This window comes from Bubalus bubalis, chromosome 10, assembly GCF_019923935.1.
Source record: "Bubalus bubalis isolate 160015118507 breed Murrah chromosome 10, NDDB_SH_1, whole genome shotgun sequence".
NCBI lineage: Eukaryota > Metazoa > Chordata > Mammalia > Artiodactyla > Bovidae > Bubalus > Bubalus bubalis.
Genome location: NC_059166.1, coordinates 39,780,173 through 39,794,699, shown reverse-complemented (window position 1 = coordinate 39,794,699; position 14,527 = coordinate 39,780,173). Strand labels below are relative to the sequence as shown.

General features: G+C 44.9%; 1 long non-coding RNA gene across 1 annotated transcript; it reads left to right on the top strand.

Moving 5' to 3' along the window:
• Window positions 1–8,348: 8,348 nt before the first annotated feature.
• Window positions 8,349–12,962, top strand: LOC123327859. The gene is made up of 3 exons (XR_006542536.2): window positions 8,349–8,492; window positions 10,547–10,734; window positions 12,014–12,962. It is a non-coding gene; the product is annotated as an uncharacterized LOC123327859 (long non-coding RNA).
• The last annotated feature ends 1,565 nt before the right edge of the window (window positions 12,963–14,527 follow it).

The following is a 14,527-nucleotide window of genomic DNA, read 5'->3' as shown; positions in this document are numbered from 1 at the left end:
TGTCAGCAACCAGCCCACCTGAGACATCAACCTGTGTTTGGTATAGACTATAATGGTTGTACAGCCATTGTATATGTATAGTTCAGTTCAGTTCAGTCACTCAGTCATGTCCAACTCTTTTCGACCCCATGGACTGCAGCACACCAGGCCTCCCTGTCCATCACTAGCTCCAGGAGTTTACTCAAACTCATATCCATTGAGTCAGTGATGCCATCCAATCATAAGGCTTGTGACTTACAGCCACTGAGGACCTGAACACAATCCTCATTACCAACCACCCCAGTTCCCAGTGCTTCCCTGGTGGTTCAGATGGTAAAGATTCTGCCTCCAGTTTGGGAGAACTGGGTTTGATCCCTGGGCTGGGAAGATCCTCTGGAGGAGGGAAAGGCTACCCACTCCAATATTATAGCCTGGAGAATTCCATGGACAGAGGAGCCTGGCAGGCTGTATATAGTCCATGGGGTCACAAAGAGTCAGACACAACTGAGTGACTTTCACACACCACCAATTCCCAGACCATCATAGCCTGGTCTGCAACCTTCCGTGAAATGACAGCTGAAAACTCAAAACCATGATTGGCATCGTGCCCACAGGCCCTCAGACCAGCTCCAGGGCTTATCCTGAGCGTTCTTTCCTCTTTTCTTTAATCTGAGAACCCCCCCCCCCCGGGGTCGTGTCAGGCACTCAGTTAGGTGTTGCGGAGAGGAAGATGAATAAAACTCAAGTTTTTCAGGGTCTACTGGGGAAGGCCAACATGTAGGTAGGTAAGAGCAATGAAGGGAAGCACTGAGGACTTTCAAAGGTGGCCCAGAGAAGGGGAAAATTCATCCTATTTGGGATTCTTCCAGAGCGTGGGGTACTGCGGGAGGAGGCAGCTTAGAGCTGGGGTTGGTACAATCCACAGAGATCCCGAAGGTGGGGCCAGAAGCTTGGTCAGTGACTCCAGGCCCAGGGCTGCTCTGCGGAAGGACACGGGGCAGGGTGCAGCATGTTCAAGAACCTACAATCAGGCGGCTTGTTAAATCAGAAGGTGAGGGCATTCGGTGAGGTGAGGAAGGGGCTGTGGGTGCTGGGAAGTGGCACTGGCAATGGGCCAAGGACACCTTCGCCGCCTTAGAGTTTACTGTCAAAGAGAAGCCAGAAGTTGTCCTGGCAATACTGGGAAAGTGGAAGTAAGATCATCAGATCAGATCCTGCTCCCAAAAGCCCTCCCTCAGGGCCCAAGCCTAGTCTCCAGGCCCTACAGGCCCTGCCTGATCTGCCCCTTTCCTCACCCCTCTCCTTCCCTCTCCTTGTTCACAGGGCTCTAGACCCGCCTGCTGCTGTGCTCGTCCTCCCACGAGCCTAGACAACACGTGGCCTCTGCGCCTTCGGGACCTGCTGCCTTGTTCCCTGGAAGCCTCCTCTCAGCTCTCTTCAGGGCTCAGTGCCCCACTTTCTTCCAGCCTTTGCCCAAATGCCACCTTCTCAGTGATGACTCCCCTGTCCTTCTCCCCCACTTAACACCGCGGCTCCCTTGCGGCACTTTTTTCTCTGCCTTCCCAGTCCAGTCCTGTGCTTCTCCATAGCACTCATAACTACCTGATCGCTTAGTCATTTTTCTTACCACTTGTCTCTCCCATGAAAACACATACTCCACAAGAAGAGAGTTTGTGGATGCATTTTCACTGCTGTAGCCTGACTTCTGGAACAGTGCTGACACTTCGTAGACACCCAATCCCGATTGTTACTTGAACAAATACACATCTTTGAGGCCAAACCAGGAGACTGGATGTTGTCCTGAGATCACTGGAAACCGTCAAAGCCCTGTACCTGGGCAGGAGCAAGAAGGATGTGCTTATTTGTGGATTTTGCTGAAGGTTGCCTGGCTTCTCTTGTTTGAAATAGAGGGCAAGTCAGGGGTTGGGAAAATATTGCAACCAACTGGGATTTAAATAAGTGAAAGAAGAGCAGTGGACATGGCTAAAGAGAGCATGATGGCTTTGAAAGATGCTGAAAGTGGAATTGGTCGTATTTGATGGCTGATACACAGGATGAAGGAGGGGAAGGGAAAAGTACAAGGTAACTCCCAGGGTCTTGAATCAAGAGAGGAAAAGTGGGAGCAACAGGAGCAGAATGGATGTGATGGAAAATGAGGTGTAAATATACTTTTTAAAAATTAAAAAAAGTTTTATTGGGATATAGTTGATTTATAGTGTTGTGTTAGTTTCATGTATATAGCAAAGTGAATCAGTTGTACGTATACATGTAATCCACTCTTTTTTAGATTCTTTCCAGGGTCCTACGGAGAAGGCAATGACAACCCACTCCAGCACTCTTGCCTGGCAAATGCCATGGACAGAGAAGCCTGGTGGGCTGCAGTCCATGGGGTCGCTGGGAGTCGGACACGACTGAGCGACTTCACTTTCACTTTTCACTTTCATGCATTGGAGAAGGAAATGGCAACCCACTCCAGTGTTCTTGCCTGGAGAATCCCCAGGATGGGGAAGCCTGGTGGGCTGCCGTCTATGGGGTTGCACAGAGTTGGACACGACTGAAGCGACTTAGCAGCAGCAGCAGCAGCAGCAGGGTCCTATGTAGGTAATGAAATGTCACCATCAGTGATGTTGGGTGGGGCACTGCCATGAGCAGGGTGGTGAATGTATGCCAAAGACTGAGGTTCTCATTTTAAAGTTTTAATGAATCAAAGAATAAATTGTGTTCATTCATTCACGATTTCATCAGACTCGTAACCATTCATCATTGCAGGTGCTGTGGGTTCAGAGGTAAAGGAAATGTACTCTGGCATAGAACTCAGCCTAGAGACAAGTATGTAAACAACAAAACAATAAACACAATCCAATAATATTATTGTAGAGACATCAATAAAGAGCAAAGAGAGCAGAGAGGACCCTACTAGGTGTTCAGTGAATGCCATTTGAATGAGTAACTTACTCTGCAGAATTTGGAGAGGAAATCAAGACTCTGGAAAATGGAAAAACTGGTGATGAGGTGGGGTTGGAGTTGGGGTGGGGGTGGGGGATGGGGCAGAGGATGGAATTTCAGTCAGATGAAAGAATGCAAGCAGGGACTCCCCTGATGGTCCAGTGGCTAAGACACTGAGCTCCCAAAGCAGGGGGTCTGAGTTCGATCCCTGGTCAGGGAACCAGATCTGCATGATACAGCTAAAGATCCTGCATGCTGCAACAAAGATCCAAGATCCCACATGTCACAGGTAAGACAGAACACAACAAAATAAATTAATTAATTTAAAAATTTTCAAAAAAGATGTGAGCAAAAGCAAATTATTTGATATGATTAGGCACAAGGCATGTGGGTGGGGAGGAAAGTAGGTGAAGGTGTCAGGGCCAGATTGGGAGAGATTTGAATGCCAGTGTATTTTAGCTTCCTCCTGTGGCTGAGCATAATGGACTGTTTTGGAGAAGGCGAGTGATATTTGACTAGTAGTGTTTTGAAGCTGGTTTGGATAATACTGCAGAGAATGGTTGCAGAGGGAGAGACTGAGGAAGCAGGGTGCAGGTCAGGGGGATGATCACAGAGTCCAGGAGGGAGACAACAGATGCTCAGTTAGTTAGTGTGAGTGACTCAGTCGAGTCTGACTCTTCATGACCCTATGGACTGTATGTAGCCCGCCAGGCTCCTCTGTCCATGGAATTCTCCAGGCAAGAATACCAGAATGGGAATCCGTTCCCTTCTCCAGGGAACCCGGGTCTCCTGCGTTGCAGGCAGATTCTTTATAGTCTGAGCCACCAGAGAAGTCCCACAGTTGCTTGAATAAATGTTATGATGTAGCAGAGGGGATGAAAATGGGAAATAGTTTATTGGTGGGACTGATCAGACTTACAGGCTAATTTAGGTTTCTTAGAGAGAAAAAGAAGCCTGGGATGAATCAAAATTTGTTGTTTAAGGAGGTGAGTGGATGATGATTTCCTTAGCCAAGAGGATGAGCAGATTTGAAGGAGGAGGGGAATCAATGAGGAAGACAAATTGTGTTTCAGATGTCTGCTCTTGGGACAGGATACATTGGTGAGTGTGGTAAATCAAAGTTTCTTTCCCAGCAGGTCATCCAGGGTGTTCGGCTGACACTTGTGGCTTCAGCAGGGCTAGGCTAGTAGCAAGAGGACCTTTAGTCCAAAGAAATAGTTGGGAGACCAGTGGTGAGTGATGTTATTAATCAAGATTCATGGATCAGGATTAGGTCATTATGAGAACAGTGGTCCAAAGTGGGTCATCCAAACAGTGGTGGCTCTGGGCTGATAGCAGGGGCAGAGATCAAAGTCAGGGTGGTGGGAGGGAAGTAAGGCTGAGTGAGCAAGTGTGGCTGAGATCCAGCGTTGACCTCCAAAGTTCCTTGAGATGGGAGGGCTGGACCTAAGGGGTCCCAAGTAGAGTGGAAATTTTGAGCAGCTTCTTTTAGTAGAAACTTGCTAAAGAAGCAGAACTTCTTTCAGTGAAACATCCAATCTGCCTTTGTTTATTTGTTTTGCCAAGTTTGCTTACTAATGCATCCTTTTGTAATTCAGACTGTAGCTTGGATGATTTCCTGCCAAAAATCAACTTGGGTCTTCTTTCTGAACATAGAAGAAACTCAGAAAATGAGGTCCATGTTCAATTCAAAGAGTGACTTCTTTTGGCAGATGTCTTTTATGCGTCATGATCTGAGTGATAGGAATGGGAAAGCCATTGAATTTCAATTCCACCCCAATGGATGTTGCTCAGTAAGTATTTACTTACTGAGGGCCAGACATGAGCTTAGCACTAGGGATGCAGCAATGAGGAAGATGTAAGTAATCTTTCCCTCAAGGAGCTTGCAGAAAAGAGGGGTGATGGCTGAGTGCTGAAGAGGAGAAGTGTAGAGGATGTTGGGGTTCGACAGTCCAGGGACTAACTGGGGATGACCTCCTGAGGAAAGCAGTGTTTATAAGCCCAGGGCTGCAGAACAAAGAGATGTTAGCCAGGGCAAGGTGGGGCAAGGAGAAACAATGGAGGAGGGGTAGCTTCGGTCCAAGAAAATCTGAAGGAGGCAAAGATTAGGAACATAAAAGAACTAGAAAAAATCCTTATGGCTGGAGTAGAGAGTGAGAAGGAGAAGGGAGCAAGGTAAGGCTACAGAGGGGAGCATGTGGATCTTGTACATTGCACCAAAAGTTCATTTTTATTCAAAGGGTCATTCATAGTGGCTGGTGGTCCAAAAGAAAGTAACAAGAACTGGTGTTTTTTTTCCATGTGGGCTGTGTTTGCGGATTATATTCTCCCAGGTGAGTAATATCTCATGGTGGCTCAGTGGGTTGGTGGGTCATAGGGGCAATACTTGCTTTCTTAGAGATGGAGTCGTTGCAGACATGAGGGGGAAATGTCAGCTGGAAAGGTTTGGAAGCTTTTCTCTAATCTTTTTAGTTAAGGACAGAATTGTTTTAGTAGTTCCTCTACATTTTGTGTTAATCTCATCAAGGATGACTGCTCAAAGTTTATTGTCAACAACCACTTTAATAGAATTGGAAGCATCCCTCCCAAATTGTAGGAACAAGAATCGCATTGCACCAGTTTTATTGATGTATGCTGAGGTCTTGAGACAGGGGTGCTAGGGTGTCCAGGTGCAGTAGGTCATGTGTGTTGTTCAGGAAATTTCTGGATTGACAGTTCCACAATCTGGAGTCTTCTCTTCCTTGGCCATCCTCTGAAGCCACATATGTAGTTCAGCAGTAAAGCAACATGTTACTTTACACTGAAGAGGGAAGGCGGGGTGTGGATATGGTGGGGTTTCAAAAGTGCTAATATTTAATGACAACAAATAATTGAAGCTTGATACATTAAACACATGGGGGAAAATACAGGTTTTCTGGTATTATCATTTCCCAGAACAGTACACTGTTATCTTTCAAATCTTTGACACTGAATTTAACTAAAAGTATTATGTGTGTATGCATGCTCAGTTGCTTCAGTCGTGTCTGACTCTTTGTGACCCTTTGGGCTGTAGCCCACTAGGCTCCTCAGTCCATGGGATTCTCCAGGCAAGGATACTGGAGTCGATTGCCATGCCTCTTCTAGGGGATCTTCGAGACCTAGGGATCAAACCTGCCATCTCCTGCATTGCAGGCGGATTCTTTACTGACTGAATGAGCAGGGAAGCCTCAATTGTATTATATATTCTATATATTCTTTTTAAACAGATATTTTGATGTGGATCATTTTTAAAGCCTTCATTGAATTTGTTATAGTATTGCTTCTGTTTTATGTTTTAGTATTTTGGCTGTGAGGCATATGGGAGTTTAGCTCCCCAACCATTTGAACCCACATCCCATACACTGGAAAGGGAAGTCTTAACCCCTGAACCACCAGGGAAGTCCCTGTTCTATACATTCTTTTGTTCAATGCTATATAATTCTTTCAGGTAGCTATGTCTTCATTTTGCCATCTTTTTAAAAACTTTTTATTTTACTTCTAGCGTCACTACTTCTTGCTATATTTTTTAATTCTATAATTAGGTGTTTTTGTGTTCTTAGTGGGTAGAAACTTATTCTACAGATTATAAAACTATGGTCTGTCTAGGTGAATAAAGTACAAAATAATGTCCTTTCCAGGAGACAAAATTACATAAAGGACTGTCTCCTCCAGGGCCAAGGTGTAAGGCTTGGTGCGTATAGGCTGGATTCCACTTGTCAACTCAGCAGGTGCCTTTGTGCAGTGCAACCAGACATAGAGACCTGCAACATTATTGTCCTCATCTTCAGGATCCTTATGGTTTATTTCACTCAAAATGCTTGTTAAACAAGGCACTATGTTAGCAATTCTGAGGGATGTGAAGATGGGTAGATTTTAGGTGCTGCCCTGAAGAAGTTTACAGTCTAGTACTGAGAGTAAGAGAAACACATACATGGAGAATGGTATTAATTCTCTCTCTCTCTCTTTGTGTGTGTGTGTCTGTGTGTGTGTGTGTATACAAAGCCTCATCCTAAAGAATGTATGTGAAGCTGCTCAGTAAGGACCTCCACAATAAAATGATGTTAAATTTAAATTAGGACACTTTTAAATTAAAAAATCATGATCACATGTAAGAAGGGGGACTAACATAAATAGTGACCGTAGAGGTCAACTTAGAGCTTCAAGTTCTGAGTTTCCTGGCATCCAAAGTGAAAAAGTCAAACATGTCCAAGTACAGAATTCTCAGTATCAAAGATTAAGTCTACCCTGAATTGACCAGGATAGGCCAGGTCATGCTAGCTCCAAATCTCAGAGGAGGTCGTGCATGCTAAGTCAGTTCAGTCGTGTACGACCCTTTGTGACCCCATGAACTGTGGCCCCCCAGGTTCCTCTGTCCATGGGATTCTCCAGGCAAGAATACTGAAGTGGGTTTCCATGCCCTTTTCCAGGGGGTCTTCTTGACCCAGGGATCAAACCTATGTCTCTTTTGTCTCCCACAATGGGAAGCCAATTCTTTACCCCTATTAAAAATTGGAGACATTACTTTGCCAACAAAGGTCCGTCTAGTCAAGGCTATAGTTTTTCCAGTGGTCATGTATGGATGTGAGAGTTGGACTGTGAAGAAAGCTGAGTGCTGAAGAATTGATACTTTTGAACTGTGGTGTTGGAGAAGACTCTTGAGAGTCCCTTGGACTGCAAGGAGATCCAACCAGTCCATTCTAAAGGAGATCAGTCCTGGGTGTTCATTGGAAGGACTGATGCTAAAGCTGAAACTCCAATACTTTGGCCACCTCATGCGAAGAGTCGACTCATTGGAAAAGACTCTGATGCTGGGAGGGATTGGGGGCAGGAGGAAAAGGGGACGACAGAGGATGAGATGGCTGGATGGCATCACTGACTCAATGGACATGAGTTTGAGTAAACTCCGGGAGTTGGTGATGGACAGGGAGGCCTGGCGTGCTGCGATTCATGGGGTCACAAAGAGTTGGACACGACTGAGAGACTGAACTGAACTGAACTGAGTGCCACCTGGGAAGCCCCTCAGACGTGTACATCACAACAAATACTTATTTCTTATCCCATGACTAGGTAGCAGGTAAAACAGCTCTCTAGGACAAGGTACCATGGTGACTTCTGAGTCCAGGCCAGTTCCACCTTGTGGATTACCACTGCGACCCAAGGTCTCTGTGTATTTGCTGTGGAAGGTCGAGAGTGAGTAGAAAACATACCACACCTGCTCACAGCTCATTGGCCAGGACTAGTTGTGTGACAGGGCAAGACTATAAGGGGCCAAGAAATGTAATGTTTGGTCAGGTGACCACTTCTGCCACACACATAGGCTGTGAAAACCTCTTCATAAAGTGGAATTCTCAAAGAATGCTTTCACATGGGACTTTATAGAAGGCAGAAGCTCAGAGGAACTAAGACTGTGGGTTACAGTGATTCAAAGAGAAAGATGACGGTTCTGTTTATATATTCAAGGTGATCAGTGGAGATATCATTGGAGGAGGCTGGAAATAAAGTAGGTTTCAAAGGATGAAGGGAACTCTGGAAGATGTGGAGGAAATCAGGTAAGAAGAAGGTCATTACCTGCAGAGGAAATGGTAGAAGGTCCTCGTTCTCTCCTGCAAATATTAAATGGTCTAGTTCACCTGGTGTTTGAAGCCGGGGTGGGGATCACATTGCATGGGCCGTGGTGCAGAGACTGGTGGCATTTGTGTTTATTTCAGTAGCTATTCAGTGGCAGGAAGCTCTTGCTGTTGTCATTTCAGCATTTTCTGTTCTGTGGAGCTGCTGCATGGTCTCCAAAAATCGTTAATCGTGTTTCAAGGGATTAAAAAAAAAACCCACAGAAGTCACACAATTTTTTTTCTCCTCCCTGCAGATACATACCTTAGCTCAAGAGATGTGTCCTTAAATATTTCCTCAGGAAAAATTAATGAAGTGAATTAAAACAGACCTTCTTTCAAGTCATTCCAAATGAACTCATTTCATAGCCTTTATCATGGCTTCCCTGCCATTGGGGAAATTTATTTAAGTTATTAAAAAAAAAAATTCCCTAAAATTCTCAGCTGAAAAATTGGCTTCTGTTTTTTCTACAAAGCTAACTCACCTGATTTGTCAGAACAGCTTGAAAATGAAGTGCTAACTGGTGGGTTTTATTGAAAGGAAACCGAGTGGAACAACATATGTATTTTCTTAGGAAACTCAAAAAGCTCACAGTCACGTGATGTTCCTGCGGGTGAATTCTTTGTTATGAATTACAACCTGCTTACTGATGAGTTGTTAATAAAAAGTAGGCCTGCCGGGCCATTATATTTTTCCACACAGTACATGCAGTTTAGTTTTCTTTTTCTTTTTTTTAAAGTTTTCATTAATGCACTGAGTGTGAATAAATCTGTTTCTAATTTGTGATTGTTTTCCCTTCATCTGGACAATAATTTATTGCCAAATCTCACACTTGTCTATGACTACCATCCCCCCCCAACAGGAATGTTTTAATTTTTCTTTCTCCCCCTTCCTTTCTTGCCCCCTCCTCCACTGCCTTGTTTTAAACTGAGGGAACGTGAGACCCAAAAAGTTGCAGGATGGCAGGGTTCTTGTAGGTGGAGGTCACGTCCAAATATCTGGACTCACGGGAAGCCGGAGGTAACCCAGGCGCTGGTGGACCCGTCCACGTTCATCGTACGACCCGCCAGCTGGAGTTGTTTGGAGCTGAGAAAATAAGCTCAGGGAAAACTGTTGAGGCAAACTAGAAACAGATGGTAACCTAAGGTGGCGGGACAACTTTATTTAGCGTGGCAGTTCGACTTTATTTATTTATTTTACACGCGCATCTGGTCGCGCTGGGGCGCCGCTATGCATACTCATTATTAGGCTGTTAATAGTGGATCTGATTTGCCAAGGAATATTAGCAATTAAGTTCACTATGTATTCAAGTCGATTCATATTTTAGTGGGCCTTTGTGAGGCATGTTAGTGGTTAGGGTTTTATGTGGAAAGGGCGTAGGAGCTGCCGTTTGAAGTTCTAGTGGTGTGGAAAATGTGTATCTACCAATTTAGGATCTTAAAGTGGTCCCACCACTGGAGAACATGGCCAAGTTGTCCATAAACAGCCAGCAGGATGCTAATGCATTGCTGTGGATGCAGCCTTGATTTTAGAAATATTCGGGGTTGCTCCTTTGTGGATAGGTGGAAGGTAGGTCCTCCCTTATTTTCACTGGAGGTTTGAGAACCCATCTAGGGATGGGTTTGGGCCACTTAATTCATTGGTCCATGTCTCCTTTCTCCATCAATAGCCCCATCAATACTTAAAATTTAAAAAATCATTTTGTGACGGGAGAGGCAATGTGAGATGGAAACTAGATTTTGCAAAAACAAAATAATAAACTCATACTGTTTTTCCGTTTAGTTCCTAGTGGGTGTAATTTTCACCCTTCTGAGTTGGGTCTGGGTCTTAAATTTCTAAAAAATTGTGATTACTGCAGTTGCTTCCATTGAGTTGGCAGGACTTGGTCTTTGGGACAGGTGGATTCTTGCCTGATTTATAGCTAATTTTGCAGAATTGGGAAGCTTGGCTAATTTAAACTGTCACCTGAAAATCTGATGAGTCTTTCATTACCCAGCAGATGCAGTTTTCCCAGCCACTGGGGGTTCCCTCCCAATGTGTGCAGAGACTACTCTATCTGCTCCAAGCGTACTGGTTGTTCTGATTCTTGAATTAAATCCACATGAAGCTGGCACAGGGGACACTGCGTAAGTGAGCAGGGCTGCCAGTAACGTAGTCACTGCTCACCTATGAGCTCCAGAACCTGTAAGTAATGAAAATGTTATCAAAGTAAAATTATCTAAGTAAGTGTGTCCTAGTAATGAGAGTATGTGTGCAGATGTGAACTAGACTCTTTTAGGTATGTATGATGATGTGCAAAGGACCTTCTTCTTTTTTTGGCCACACCACACAGCATGTGGGATCTTAGTTCCTCAACCGAGGATCGACGCATAGCCCACTGCGGTAGAAGCACCCCCACTGCACCAACAGGGAAGCCCCAAAGGAAAGTGAGTCGCTCAGTCGTATCCGACTCTCTGTGACCCCATGGACTATAGAGTCCATGGGCTTCTCTAGGCCAGAATTCTGGAGTGGGTAGCCTTCCCTTCTTCAGGGGATCTTCCCAACCCAGGGATTGAACCCAGGTCTCCTGCATTGCAGGCAGATTCTTAACCAGCTGAGCCACAGGGGAATCGCAAAGGAGTACCTTCTAAGTACCTTTGGCGTATGTGCTAAGCCATTTCAGTCATGTCTGACTCTTTGTGACCCTATGGATTGTAGCCTGCCAGGCTCCTCTGTCCATGGAATTCTCCAGGCAAAATAGTGGAGTGGGTAGCCATGCCTTCATCCAGGGGATCTTCCTGACCCCTATCAAACCTGTGTTTCTTACGTCTCCTGCATTGGCAGGCCAGTTCTTTACCACTAGTGCCACCTGGGAAGCCCAAATACCCTGTGTCTCTCAGCACTTTTATAAATGGGTGCAGGCACTGCTTTGATCTGAACTTACTGGGTGTGGGCAAAGCTACCCATCGCAAAGCTGGATGCTGCCGGGAGTGATTAGTATGACATGCAGGATGTCACCCCTCTGGCAGACTGTTGGCCTCTGCTGGTACCCAGCAGACAGCGCTGTCATCACTAAGCTGGCCCTGCCCCAGGCAGCATCACAGATGAGTGCCAGTTAGCTACTTGTTAAGTCAGAGTGTGGGATGAGAGAGCAGAGAGGAGACACAGGAAGGAGCTGGGAACTTTCAACCCGGGACATTGATGTCAGAGTGTCATAGAATGTTTTCCATCCAGGACAGTAGACAGCTATACAAATTCCATCCATTTTCACTCAACCAGCAATCCCCGTGTGGGGAAGATCCCTTGGAGAAGGAAATGGTAACCCACTCCAGTATTCTTGCCTGGAGAATCCCATGGAAGGAGGAGCCTGATGGGCTCCAGTGCATGGGATCCCAAAGAGTTGGACACGACTGAGCAACTTTAATTCAGCATCTGTGTAATCAGACCCACTACAGATGCACTTTCTTTTTTTTTTTTTTTTCAGATGCACTTTCTTTTCTCTAGACATTGTAGTTCTAAATAAACAAGGACTGTATCATGACTGATTACGACCAAAATGTCATGTTCATTGCATGAAGAATACCCTATGCCTGGTGGGCTGACACACCTTTCACATCTCCAAACAATGCAAAAGGAAGAGTTTAGGCTTTGGAATCAAACTGACTGACTGTATGATGATAAACAGATTACTTAACCTCTCTGAGCCTCCTAGAGGAACTCATCTAAAAATATTCCCACCCTATTTCTTGTGTGGATTAAACAAGATACTGAATGGAAAACACATAAAGATAATAAGTTAAGCAAACAGGCAAGAAAATCAGTTTCCTCCCTCCCTTGTTCTTCTGTGGAAAATACTTGTTAAGGATTTAAGATTAGATCATATTTTCTTCTGCTAACATGTCGCCACATGTGAAATCTTCACGACTCTTTAAACCAGACTTAGTCACAACTGGTCAAGGGAGAAAGTTTTCTTCAGCCACCAGAGCACAAAGAAGCCTGTTGGAACAAGAATCCATGTCCTCTGAAGTCAACATGTCCTGATAATGGGGTTAAATGAATCCAGCCTTTTAAAAGTCATGAAAAAATGAAATTGACCAGTAAGCTATTGCAGGCACAGAGACGACTGTTAAAACCTCACATACCCTTAAAAGACAGAACAACATTACGGATGACACAGGTTAAGCAAAGAAAGGATGGAAGCCGCCTCTTGATTAGAGGTTCAAATCAAATGAAGGAGGAACACATCAATTACCTTTGCTTTTGAGCAGAAGGATGGACTGGTCTCGAAAGCCATGCTTCCAACTAAACTTTTGCCTCCTTCAGTCCCTTCCCTGGAGGATAATTTAAAGAATCTCTGCTTTCTCACCAAAGGCAACCTGCACTGGAAAAATCCTCTGCAGACATAATTACATATATTAAAAAATTGGTACCTATGTGTTTGTGTGTGCGTGTTACACCACACTTAATTCTTAACTTTGGCTCTGATTTTTAGGACTCAAGCCCAGAAACAATAGAAGCCTAGAACCTTAGCATATGATTTCTTTCATCTTTTTTTTTTTTTAAAGCTTGTTAAAATAAAAAAAATCCTGATCCCTTGAGTTCAAAGCACTCATGTGTCCCCTAGCTCCTGAGAGACCTTCTTTGGCCAGGCCTCTTGTTGATTAATTGAGTCAAATCCTCCTACACAGCCTACTTGTTTGGCAGCATGGATCAGCTGGCATCTGGCTTCCTCACACCACTGGGGACTCTTCACATCCTCCAGTTCTCATCCTTGGGTGGCTTCTCTCTCTGAGCAGGATCATCTCTGTGCATGCACGCATGTGAAAATCCAAGATTTTACTATCTCTCTCATCTTCTCCAGAGGGAGTTCAGGCTTCCTGTTCTGTGTTTTTCACAAGTCTGGATATTTTCAGCTCCCACCATACAATTTAACACATTCCTTGGTCTGGATATCGGTTGTGGATCTGGGAACATAATGACGCATCTGAATACATTTCTCAGATGAATAAAGCTGATAAAACTCCCAGCATTTCCATCATGTCTTCACCGAAGGAAACTGCTGCTACCCTAAGTGTCCCCAGCCTCCTCCCCTTTGTTCAGAGAGGGTTGAAGAATGGGATGTGGGTGAGGCGAGTCATGTAGAGTCTCTCAGTAGGATTGGAAGTATTTTCTCTTCCTTGTGGGGCTATGTAATGGGCTCAGTCCTCGGAGCTGGTGAACAGGCTATTGGGAAACATTCCACTGACTTCTAAACCTGGCCTGGGGCCAGCTATCTTCTCAAGGTCTGCCTTGCTGTCACCGGAAATGGGCATGGTTGGCAATGCAGGTGGTACCCAGGATGGTTGGCTTTTCCCCTTTGTCATGAAGGTGGGAGGTGATGGCGGCAGCCCTCCTGCCCGCCCTGGCCAGGGTCAGTCTGGCAGGTCCACATTGTGTTTAGTGGATCCAAACACATTGTGAGGAAGAAGAGCAGTGATTGGGAAAGGGTAACACTGTGCTGTAGACTTTGGTGCAGGTTGGAAGTCAAAACAAACCCTGAAGGAACAACTGGACACATTATTTCCAGAGGTCTTTTCAGACCAGGATTTTGCTTCTTCACCACCCTTCTCCCCCTTGAGATTTCAGACACGTGATTTTCTACACACCATGTTTCTTCTCTTGCCTCTATTACACGTATGACTCCCACTGGGCTTGTATCACCCTATTCTTAAAGAAAGTTAATACATGGCAAAACGTTATTTTCAGGGAACTAGAAGAAGAGGGCATCAGAGGATGAGATGGTTGGAGAGCACCACCAATGCAATGGACGTGAACTTGGGTGAACTTCAGGAGAAAATTAAGACCACCAATGCAATGAACATGAACTTGGGTGAACTTCAGGAGAAAATTAAGGACAGGGAAGCCTAGTGTGCTGCAGTTTGTGGAGTTACAAAAAGTCAGACACGACTGAGCAACTGAACAACAACAACAAAAGCATTTTAGAGGAAAATCTAGAATT